This window comes from Stomoxys calcitrans, chromosome 2 (genome assembly GCF_963082655.1).
Source record: "Stomoxys calcitrans chromosome 2, idStoCalc2.1, whole genome shotgun sequence".
NCBI classification, from domain to species: Eukaryota; Metazoa; Arthropoda; class Insecta; order Diptera; family Muscidae; genus Stomoxys; species Stomoxys calcitrans.
In genome coordinates this window covers 238061054-238074668 of record NC_081553.1, presented here as the reverse complement: position 1 = coordinate 238074668, position 13615 = coordinate 238061054, and positions in this window count along the sequence as shown.

Below are 13615 nucleotides of genomic sequence, written 5' to 3'. Positions count from 1 at the left end.
ACAACAAAATATTGAGTGCACTATCTGTCGAAGACAGTGATTAGTGCAACTCTGATTTTGTGTATGTTACTAGTTCGCGCCATTTTATGTTATTTGTGTGTGTTATAGTTCTTAACTATAATACACACACACACACAACCAAAACTCTTTGACAGATAGTGCACTTCGAAAGAAAAAATTGTACTCAGCTGTTTACGGTTTAACAAAGCTCCACAAAAAATATTCTAACGGCCTTAAATCGCACGATCTAGGCGGATAATAGACCGATCCTGAACGTAAAATAATATGTTCACCGAACTCGCCCCCAATAAGTCCATGGTTATGCGTGCTGTGTGGCACCGTATTGTTGAAACCACATGTCATGCAAGTCAAACTCTTGTATATTGGGGGTAGCGCTCACTATTCACAGTTACGTTACGATTCGCACTATCTTGGAAGAAGTACGGTCCAATGATGCCACCAGCCCATAAACCGCACCAAACTGTGACTTTTTTTTGGAAACATTGGTAGCTCTTGCAATGCATCCACAATTCTGCTTATTTACATACCCATTGAGCCAAAAATGAGCTTCGTCGCAAAATGGAAGAATCATGCGATGAACTTTCTTAACCAAGCACGCATTTTGATAATACAATTCAATAATTTGCAAGCGTTGTTCGTTTATAAGACGATTCATGGTTTAATTATAGACCAAACTTAAGGTGTTTGTCAGTGAAACAAAACACGAAACGTGCGTGAGCTGTTTAAACCAGTGTTGTCAAAAATATAATAGCTAAAAAATCGCCCTTTACTTAATGCGGATAACGTATTTGCTACCCAACAACAGTCGCCGAAAGAGTGTAGAGGTCTACCAAAACTCACTGTATCCAAATTCATCGAAATCGAGTAATAAATGCACCTTTTATATCCGTAATGTGTTATATAGGGAGGTCGAAAGATAGGTCTATATGTCAACAATATCTGTACATTGTCCAATCTGCAGCATATTTCACAGACAATCGGATAAAAAATGCGTAATTTATTACCACGTTGGCGTACATCTTCAAGTCTTTCAAGTAGCCCCAAAAAAGAACTTGCAAGGTGTTAAATCACAAGATCTCAGTGGCCAATTTTGATCACCTCTTCCAGAGATAATACGATCGGAAAGTTTTCCCGTAAAAAAGCAATGTTTCGTTGCTTGTGTGGCAGGTAGCACCGTCTTGTTGAAAGTAAACGTTGTCCACATCAATACCATCCAACTCCGACCATACAAAATCATTAATCATCTCTCGAAAGTGTAATCCATTCACCGCAACTGTTGATCGAAACAGTAAGGCCTAAAGACCCCGCCGGACCATAAACCAAAACAAACAGTCACACGTTGAGGATCAAGAAGCTTCAAAACAATAGCTCTTTGGTTTTCCGAACCATATTTCTCCTTTATAACGTGGGACAGTCTAATTTACATACAGCTACTGCATTATGTACATATGAATGTGTATTTTACACGCAAAAAAATAATTCGTTTCACATAAAAAAATTATGCCAAATAAACTTCTTTTCTGAAAAACGTTGGTTTTATGCTTACGATAAAAGTGCATGTTTTCTTGCGACAAATTTTTGCAAGAATTTGTGACTACTATAAAGTTTTTTTCTACTGGCAATTCCTTTCATTTTGATATATAAAATGTTATTCGGGGTTTCAACTTGATTTTCTTTACTTATAAAATTGATTGAACCTTATTCTTTTAATTTTTAATAGATTGTTCGTATTGAAATGGATGCCAGGTTCAATTTAATGTTGTAACATAATTCTAATTGAAATTTTTACCAATTATTACGGATCTAAGTTGGTAATTCAAACTCTTTCAGCATATATTTGGATTTTTTCTATGTTGCTATAATGATTTTGTCATTGGAACTTAAAAAATTGTCAATTTCCGATTTTACCATCCTCCTTCCTTTTTATCCATCAGAGCAGTGATACGCTCAAATACTCACACTTTCTCCGTCTCTAGTAGGAGAGAAACAAGAGAACAATTATTGGTCTGGTAGACGAATAATCGTTTGCTGCTATCGAAACACTTTTGATATTCAAGAGTATTTGGTTTTACAACAAAAGAAAGGTACTTTTATCGTAGGCGAAGTTGCTAAAGGGTTTACATTTGATAATACTACGTTTATGACTAACGTTTGATATGTTGAAACGAAATGGTAAATAGTTACAACAAAAGAAGAACTTTGTCACAAAAGTATTTTGTTTCTCCTAAAAATGTCTCAAACATAGGATGCCATAATGCGTCATATTTTTTCGATTTTTCATCTTCCGATAGGAGAATTAAATAGCAATGATAGAGATCGGTCTATAAAGTGATGTCCGATTTATGATTAAGTACAACTATGCAACGTATTGTAAAAAATTCAGCGAGATTGGGCAATAAATGAATTATTTATGGGATCAAGAAGTTTATTCGGTTTATATTAAACTACAATCCAATTTTCGATCGTATTCTGCCTTTAGTAGATAATTATCTGTGCAAAGTTTCAGCTCAGTATCCTTTAATGACGTGGGCGTGATAGGCAACTGACTCACGGCAGGACACTGCTACAATAGATCAGGTTAGAATTTGACATCGATCAACAAAAGATATTTCCTTGTTGGTCGAACGGAATGGCTAAATAAAAATAACACACTTTTCGAAAATTTCGTTTTTTCACATGTGCCCTTTTAGAATATCCTCAACCTAAAACAAGTGCTGCTCTAGTTGGCCTAATGTTCATCTGTATGTATATGCAGGCTAGGCTATTTCCATGGATATTGAAAAATATTTCCCAGCATTGCACTGTTTCCTTTTTCCTCCATGGTAAATATGCCTCCTACTTGTTTTGGCCTTGGTTTGATAAATGTGCATATCATTCGTCGTAGTATGTCGTATGATGGTCTGGTACAACAAAGAGGTCTTGTTACTTTAGTTTTGATGTTCTTCCTTGGACGGCCGGTTGGTTGGTTGGCAGGTAGGCAGGCGGGCTGGCTGGTTTGTTGGGTAACCACAACAATGGGATTTATAGATATTTAATAAAATGTAAAAGTTGTTATTTTGTCCGGTGCAATGATATTATCTGTAGAATTTGTGGTTTCCCACTACTGATACTCTTTCCGCAAACCCAAACATTTACGGCTAGGGTTTGTTTATTCCTTGGAATTGATTTGAAATTTAATGTGTTGAACATCTAAGAAGGCCCATGATGTTAGGAATTCCCTATTGGTGCATGGAAGCGAGTATATGTTCAGGCAGTTTTTATTTTTGCAATTTAAATTAAGACATGGCTTTGCATTTACGAGATACCCTCAAAGAGGGAGATGGGTATGTGAATTTACACTTGCAGCCTTTGTTTTCGCACAAAAAACAGAATACTAACATTGTACTAAATCTTTGAAATGAAGCTCCGCTATATAATACAATAAGACACAACATGTAGTTTAAATTTTGTTCGCTGACTGCGTCTCATAATACCCTCCGTCATAGTATGAGGGTATACTTTCTTCGTCATTTCGTCTGTAACACCTCGAAATATTTGCCAAATACCCCACAAAGTATACATACACATATATTCTTAATGATCCTGACATTTTAAGTTGTTCGTTTATTTGTCGAAAGCACGTTAATCACGAAAAGGGTAAAGCCAACCAGTAAAGCTGGTCATATGGACCGATATGAAATGCGATTGAATGCTGTCCGATTTAAGTTTTAGTTCAACGATATCAAATGGCGTTCCGCTGAGCGATGGCTCTTCGCAAAAAATGTTTGCATTATGCTCATACCATGCCATACACCACGGTAGCCTCCAATGGCAGTGTTCTATTACACTCACAGAAATTCGTTGGTAAAAACAGCCAAAATGTTTTCTTTAACAGCAAGATGTTTGCTGAAAATATCATAAATTTTTCAAAAAATGTTATGTTCCATCTTATCTTGGTCTATATGGCAGCTATATCCAAATCTGGACCCATTTCGGCTAAGTTTGAGAAAAATGTCGAAGAGCCTAACACAACTCACTGTCCCAAATTTCGGCGACATCGAAAAATAAATAAGCCTTTTATAGCCCCAAAACCTTAAATCTGGACCGATCTGGGCCAAATTGAAGAGGAATGTCGATGGACCTAACACAACTCACTGTCCCAAATTTCAACAAATGTGGCTATTATGGGCCTAAGACCCTTAATCGGCTGATCGGTCTATATGGGGGCTATATCAAGATATAGTCCGATATAGCCCATCTTCGAACTTAACCTACTTATGGACAAAAAAAGAATCTGTTCAAAGTTTCAGTTCAATATCACTATTTTTAAAAATTGTAGCGTGATTTCAACAGACAGACGGGCAGACGGACGGACATGTCTAGATCGTCTTTGATTTTTACGCTGATCAAGAATATATATACTTTATAGGGTCGGAAATGGATATTTCGATGTGTTGCAAACCGAATGACGAAATGAATTTACCCCCAATTGTTGTTTAGAAATTCAAAAATTTTGGATTTGGATTCATTCAAAAGTATAATTTTTTTTAATTATCATGAGCAGACAGTGTTTGCTGATATCAGCAGACTAATTTCTCTGGGTGTACTGTGCTCTATTTTCATAGCTTTCTTTATCCATATCTCTAAGTAATCCACCGAATAAACCCCTGACTCGAATTAGTGTAGTGCCGAATCCTTTGGTAAATTGGTGCCCACTGTATGTGGGAAGATGAAACATGTGTTGGATTTTGTAATTTCGAAATTAGTGCTTTATGACTTGTTAACGAATTTGTTTGAACATCTTTTGCTGGGTGCCACAGCAGCAAAGGGAGAACAAAACCCCATCGAAGAAGCAACTCTTGCTTTTGGCTGCTCCGATCCTGTCTGGCTGTCAGTCAGTCAGTCAGTGTGCCAAACAACACCACCACTATTGCTTTAACAAATAATTAAACCACAAATCTTCCGTAGGAGTGTTGTGGGTGTATGCGTGTGTGTGTGTGTCTGTGTAGTGTGTGGTGCATGACTTTGGGCCTGAGCTTGAAAGGAGCCTTGTGGAGCATTAAGTTTTTCTTAAGTTATTAGCGGTTTGTGTATGAGCAAAGAGTGGTTGGTTTTGTTGGCAATAATTTGTTCCTTTGCCAGTGGATCTGTGTGTCCTCCGATAGGGAGTGGAGTTGGGTTTGCCAGCAAGGGGCGCGTGTTGCTTTCTATTAAAATTTTAATTGAAAATATTCTCTTTTTTTCCTGAATCCACACAAAGAAATTAGGCGAAATGTATACCTAGTCAACGTCATATACCTATGTGTGTATGGATCTATGTATGTATGTGTGTGTGTGTGTGGGGACGCCGGTGTGCGTATGCGTGTAACAAGTTGGTTCCCCATGCCGTTTTTCTTGTTTTTGCCTCTCAAGATTGTCTTCAGCATTGCAACCAAAATTCATAAATTATCTCAGCCCACTTCTTCTATTTGGCAACGTTCATTTTGGCACATCTTTCTTCTTTTTGTGCCGTCACAACGCAAAGGATTGCGTGTATCTGACGGCAAGTGACGGTCTAAAAAGCAATTTTTCTCTACAACCTGAAAATTAATTATGTCCTCGTAGAGCAACGAACGGTAGCAATCTAAATGGCTATATACATCGTTAACCTGAGTCATATAATGAAATTTTTTGGAAGAGATGAAGAAAAAAACCACACCGATCAAACTTATTCAAATGGGGGCAGTAACAGCAACAGTTAAACAATAACGTCGGCATTAATTGAAAGCATCACAACAAAAGCACCTGTTTTAGTAGCACAAATGGCAATTTTCTAATTTATAAATTGATGATAACTCTCCTGTATAGAAGCATTTTTTTGTGTTTTGGCACGACATTTCATTTAACGAATCACAGAACTGGTTACTATTTAAAAAAACATGAGAGTGGTAATGATTTCCTATTCTCCATTTTGTGCTTCTACAAGCGTTGAGTTGCATACAAAGTGGAAGCGCATTAAGTGGGACATTGCCTTATAATTTCACTATTGAATTTAGTGCACCAGTAGCGCTGGGTGGCTGGAACTTTCTTTACAAAGCTGATGAAAATTCAACAAGTTTTTTGCCAGCTTCACGTCTTTTTGTAACCTTCATAGGATGGGGGTGTACTCATTTCGTCATTCCGTTTGTAACACATCGAAATATTGATCTGAGACCCAAGAAAGTATATATATTCTTCACCGTCTTGACATTCTAAGTCGATTTAGCCATGTCCATCTGTCGAAAGCACGCTTACTTTCGAAGGAATAAAGCTAGGCGAGTGAGAAATTTTGCAATACAAATACTGTCTTGGAGCTTGACTTCTGTAGACTCTAGAGGGCATAGTTCTTATCCGATTTGGCTGAAATTTTTCACAATGACCTTTACTATGGTCTCCAACTCCCAAACCAGTTACGGTCCGAATCAGTCCATAACCTGATAAAGCTTCAATAGCATGGCAAAAAAATTTGAGCCAAAGATCTTCTTCTTTTAAATATGCCTAATTTTCAAACTTTTCAAAACAACATTTCCGTTGATGACTTTTCGATTGATGGATGCATAGATTTATGCAAAGTTTTGTGTGCACCTTAATAATAACTCAAAAATATGAAATTGGTACAAAACCTTGGGGCCAAACAACTTGCGGGAACACACCATCCAAAAACCTCCAAAATGCATATGTTTGTCCATCGTCGAATGAATGGTCTTAGGGAGTACACTGCGAATATGGCATAAATATTTAAGACAACGTTTCTGGGGACCGTCCCAACCCCTAAAAACCCATGCAGATAGATCAGGACAATATGGGACTTGAATGAAGGTCTATGACTATTAAAGCTTTTTGGGTGAAGCCAGTCGCATCGGGCCCTAAAGTGTAAAAACTTCAATAATTGTCAAAATGTGTTTAAGAAATTTAGGAGCACATAGTTTAAGGATAAAATATTTTACTTTATTACAATTAAAATCCTCCATCTTCCCTCACATTGTGGAATATCTGAGAACGAATTTGCAGACTGCGTCTCCAAACAAACGGCAAAGATGCCAATAAATGCTGAAGTACCATGTTTCCAATCCATAATTATACCCTACACCACTACTGTGGTACAGGGAAGTATAGGTTAAGTTGGATTAGGTTGAAAAGATCGTGCAGACATTAATCTGGTCCATGCCATTATAGACATACACCTAAGCCAGTAATCGGCTTGTTGTGCGCTCCAAAAACTAAAAAGTAAACTGGAAAAAGAAAATTTTAAGTTAGGAAATCCGTGCAGCTTACAAAATCCTCAATGGTTTTCCATACCACTCCCCTAAGTTGGTTCATGTTTGGTAACGTGTCCCCACCTAAGTACCGGTGCCTGTTAGCCGCCAAAGCCGGGCAATGACATAGGAAATGCTCCAACGTCTCATCATCTTCCTCACATGCCCTACAAATGCCATCACTTGCTGCACCGATTTTGCATAAGTGAGCTTGTAGTCCTATATGTCCTGTGATGACACCAAAAGCAATACTGCACTCCTTCTTACTTCCTTCTAGTAATAACCTTGTCCCCTCACGATCCGGATCACCCCAATGAAAATCCAATATTTTCGCCATCCTACCGTCGACCCGAAAGGCTTCGGATTAACCAAGTTAATCGACGGCAGTTCTCTGGCCTCCACAGCCAAATTGTCTGCCCTTTCTCCCTAACTCCGCGATGGCCCGGCACCCAAACGATGCGGATCGTGCCATCCTCAGAGAAGGCGTTAATTTCCTTCTTACACTCGGAGACTGTTCGCGACCTTAACATCCTGGTTGTTATTGCCCTTATGGTCATTTTACTGTCCGTAAAGATGTTCACAATCGACGTCATCGCGTAAGTAATACACCACCTCACGCATTTCGTGAGGATCTTCACCGTCTGTCCATGTTAATTTGTGAAGAAAGTACAGTTCGCAGTTTCCATCCAATTATCTTCAAATTTGGCACTGGGATTTTTTTAGCTAAGAGATGAAGCCTATTGAAATTGAAAAAAAGGTCCAGTTTTGGATATAGCCCCCATATATATGTTCGTCAGACTAATATTGCAATAATGTAATCATTTGTTAACCGATTCTCTCGACATTTTGGAGGAAGGATTTTCTTATGGCTCTCAATACTTCTGGTGAATTTCAAAGAAATCGGTACAGATTTGGATATAGCTCCCATATATTTATATCGCCCGATTTTCACTTCTAGAGCCACTGCAAGCGTATTTTTTACCAATCTTCTCAAAATTTTGCCCAACCCTTTCCTTTACAATTACCACAATATCTAAGAAGTTTGGTCGAAATCGGTTCAGTTTCAGATATAGCTCTCCCATATATGTTTCTCTGATTTGGAGCAATATTGCAATAATGCGAACCTTTGTTAACCGCTTCTCTCAAAATTTGACATGAGGGATTTTCTTATGACTGTCGACATTACTGGTGAGTTTCATGGAAATCGGTTCATATTTGGATACAGCTTCCATACATGGTTGCTCAAAAAGTAATTGCAGATTTTTCGGTCGGCCAAATGAAGTTGATGATGACCAAATCAAAGCATTAATCGAATTGGATCGTCATGTAACTGTGCGTGAGATAGGAGAGAAGTTAAATATACCAAAATCAACCGTTCATTATCACATAAAAAGTCTTGGACTGGTGAAAAAGCTAGATATTTGGGTACCACATGTATTGAAAGAAATTCATTTGACAAACCGAAGAATCAACGCTTGTGGTATGCACCTTAAACGCAATGAATTCGATCCGTTTTTGAAACGAATCATAACTGGAGATGAAAAATGGATTGTTTACAACAACGTTAGTCGAAAACGATCATGGTCCAAGCATGGTGAACCAGCTCAAACCACTTCAAAGGCTGATATCCACCAAAAGAAGGTTATGCTGTCTGTTTGGTGGGATTGGAAGGGTGTGGTATATTTTGAGCTGCTTCCAAGGAACCAAACGATTAATTCGGATGTTTACTGTCAACAATTGGACATATTGAATACAGCCATCAAGGAAAGGTGTCATATTCCACCAGGACAACGCTAGACCGCACACATCTTTGGTCACTCGCCAAAAACTGAGTGAGCTTGGCTGGAACTTTTGATGCATCCACCATATAGCCCTGACCTTGCACCACCAGACTACCATTTATTTCGATCTTTGCAGAACTCCTTAAATGGTAAAACTTTAGGCAATGATGAGGCTATAAAATCGCACTTGGCTCAGTTTTTTGCAGATAAAGGCCAGAAGTTCTATGAGCGTGGAATTCTAAATTTGCCAGGAAGATGGCAAAAGGTTATCGAACAAAATGACAATTATATATTTGATTAAAGTTCATTCTAAGTTTTATTAAAAATGCATTTACTTTCTTTTAAAAAATCCGCAATTACTTTCTAGGCAACCCAATATATATCGCTCTATTTTCATTTCTGGAGCTACTGCAAGCGCATTTATTGACCAATCTTCCCCAAATTTTGTTCAACGCTTTTCTAGACAACTTCCATAATATCTAAGAAGTTGAAATCGGTTTAGATTTGGATATAGCTGTAATGTATATGTTCGTCCGATTTTGAGTAATTTGCAATAATGTTGTCATTTGTAAACCGATTGTCACAAAAATTGGCACATATATTTCTTTAATAACAGTTGTCATTTTTGTAAATTTTATCAAATTTGGCTCAGATTGATTTTTAACTTCCATATACATATATACATGGCCCTATTTGCACTTATAGAGCTGTAGTTATTACACTACAAACATGTTAGCTCGAAATTTGATGCGGATACCATAACCCATTAGAAAACCTCCACCGCGGTCCATCAAAATTGGTTCAGAATTAGATATAGCTCCCAATTGGTACTTATGGGTTAGGGAGTCATGCGGGTTAGTGTGTTATGTAGGCGGCACCGGCTGACTTTTGTCTTTCCTTACTGGTTTTAAATTCTTTTAAGAAGCATCTAAAGGAGCCAATTTAGAAAACTTTGAAAAATTCTGGATGTTTTCTGAGTCAACACAATATTGACACCAAAAGTCCTCAATACCGCGAGAACTTCAGCCGGTCACAATTCTTGCGATTTAAGAGTTTGCAAAGCACTCTTCAATACACAACATTATTATAATGATTTCTTGACGCCAACATGTGTAAACTGTCATCTTGATTTAAATATTCTTTAAATTCTGATAAAATGCTCAATGTCAAAAATCATCAAACCACTACCACATTTACTGTACTGCATTCTTGGCTGACATTACATTGCTTTATGTAATGACCAAAAATGGTTAGCTTAATGTGATGCATTAGTTACTTGTTGAACATTGTTGTGACCTTAGACTCTTATATTATATCTTATTGTGATCTCAGTTTCATTTGTTTGAATCTTCGCTTACGAGATATAAGCATTTTGACTTCGTCAATATTATATTACATTTAACACTAACATTATTCAACCTACGAAAATTTCTACATCATCTTCCATGAAATAAAGTTTGTCTTAAAAATCCTATTCATAAATTCACTCCAGTTCTTTAATAATTTAACGAAGTTTGAAATCAACAATATTTAGATCTTTTTTTCTTAGCTTGCTCTTATGTTGGATGTCCTTAAGGAAATGTAAATTTGCCCATGAACATTTCATTAGGGAAAAGGGTAAACATTTCACAAATCAATGAGTGATTGAAGTTTAACCTTAATGATAAGTGAAGTACTTACATGGCATAGTACCTCAGAAATGTCGCTGAATTAAGAGGAGATGAATTTTTTTTTTTGGTTTTGTAACTTCTGTGCTGCGGTGGCCAACCCTTCAGGAAATATAGCGTCTATTCTCATTGTAAATTTTAACATTTTGCGTGACCATTTGCCTAAATACCAACAATGGGGAGGTTGGACATGTCCGTCCGTCTGCCTGTCTTAGGCCAAAGTAATATTGTGACAAATGCACATAATATTAGAATATTAAGAGCTTTTTATACCCACAACTATAGGATGAGGGTATACTAACCTAGTCATTCCGTTTATAACACCTTGAAATGCTTGATCTGCGACCCCATAAAGTGCATTTATTCTGGATCGTCTCGACATTTTGATTCGATCTAGCCATGTACGCCGGTCGAAATCATGATAGCGGTCGAACGCGTAAAGCTAGCCGCTTGAAAATTTGCACGAATATTTAATATCGATGTAGGGCGTTGGGGATTGCAAATGACCTACATCGGTTCAGATTTGGATATAGCTCCCATATAAACCGATCTCCCGGTTTGACTTCTTGAGCCCCTAGAAGCCGCAATTTTCATCCGATTTGGCTGAAATTTTGTATGTGGTGTTCCGTTATGACATTTCACAAAAATCTTAATGTCATAATCTGGTCAAACCGAACGCCTATATGTTTGTTGCTTGACAATAAATTTCGACAATTCTGTTGAATTATTTTACACGGTGTCGAACATTTGGCATTTCTCACAATGGCTCTTACCTTTAGGCTGCGTCTTTTAATTCTTCGTTCCATTTTGCTACATGCTTCAAGTCTGCCTTAAGGTCGTTTCAATGTGTTCGCATGATTGTTTGTGTGCTACCAAATTCCAAAATCCCCTAATGGAGTGTAATAATACATATTTAGTGCATCAATTTCATTAGCAGTATTATCACATCGTCACCTCGAGTAGCGATTAAGGCAACTACGAAGGAATATGAATGTAATTAAAGTGGGGAAACTCCACGGAGACAACACATCCATCGCTTCTTCGACACCCACATTTCATTTGGGTCGCTACAGTGTGCATATGTATTACAGTAAATATCCATATATATAAAGCCTACTATACACTATAGGAGTTGCTGATGCGGCACTTGGCAAATGCCGCACCAGCGTGAAGCTCGAAAGAAATTTGTGTAGAGAGAATATCAACCCAGTATGTACTATTAACTCAATATGTTATAACTAAAGTGGAAAGTAAATGCAGCAATCCAAAAGATAAGTAGTTCTTAGATGAAAACGTGCTTGGGACAGATTACCTAAACTCAGAGAAATTTGTTAGTAAAAACCACAAACATGTTTGCTGAAACAACAGAAAGTCTGCTGAAAATGGGACATTAATAATTTTTTGCTGAAGCAGCAAACATATTTTGCTGTTTTCAGATGGTAGAAGATGAGACTGCCTTAAAATTTGTATAGTGCATCTTATCTTCTAGTATTAGAGGTGTATATACAGTATATTTTGTTTTAATTTTCTCTAATTTGATAATTTTTAAACGATTTCAAATAACAGCGGACAAAATATAGTATTCCCAAAATGTCGCAGCATTTGGAGGGAATAACCACCGCTGACAAAAATTCTTTTTTTTTTGTGATGCTCTCGCCAGGATTAGAACCCAGGCGTTCAGCATCATAGGCGGACATGCTAATTTCTACGCTACGGGGTACTTCAGACAAAATATCTACTAAAATTATATGTATGCGAATAAATAAAAAATGTTCCTCTGATACAACCAAAAAAGTTCATAATATGAGAAGATTTCCTTCAAAAGTTAAAAAATTGTAATTTAAAATCAGCAGACAGTGTTTGCTGATGCCAGTAAACTTATTTTCCTGGGTGTACGGTCCGGTTAAATGCTTAACCAATAAGATCAAACAATTCCAATAGTCTAAAGGTGCTATTGCATGTATGTCTTTTCACATACTTTCATTAATGTTTTCACAATTTATAGGAATTCATCATCGCAGCCTGTATTCGAAACAAATAAAGGGCTATAATGAGTTCAAAGTCAAAGTAGAATAACTAATAAATGTTGAAGTAATTTTCTCATATTCAGATAACATTTTACCTAATTCAAGTTAGGCAAAATGTTATGTCCAGCCAATTTTGAAACAAAATGAGCAGCACAAACTGTTTCCCCAAACACGATGGGTGGAGCGATTTATACCAATTTTTGTTTGAAGTAACACAAAAATTCAAATCGGTTTGAGTTAAATACATAGGGGGAACACATTACCGGAATAATCACCCCAACGAACATGTAGACGGATCGGTACAATAGGGGACCTAAATTAAAAGTGCACCCAGAGATATTTGTTGGGAATAACACCAAAAATGTTTGTTGTAGAAAATCTGGTAAAAAGGGGACAATAGTTATTTTTTGCTAAAACAGCAAACATTTTCTGCTGTTTTCAAATGGAAACAAGTTGCTTGTAGACTAAAAATGCCACCAATTCTCAAAAAACATGTTGATTGCAGCGTCTCACTTAATTGTAAGGCTATATCCAATTTCATAATCTTTCAACGATTTCCAATAACGGCAGTCAAAATATCTACTAAAATCATATTTATGCTTTTAAACAACAAATTAACGTCTGAACTTGCCAAAAATGTATATTAGTACTCGTCAAGAAGTTAAAAATTTTGGAACTTTGGAAAATTTTCAAAAGTGACAGTAGTTTGATTTAAGGTCAGCAGACAGCGTTTGCTGATATCAACAAACTAGCAAACTTTTTTTTTCTGGATGCGTTTCGGAGTACAACATGAATCTAATATAAAAATGCTGGCCAACTTGCATAAGTATGACAAAGAAAAATCTTAAATTCCTTTTCAAGACATT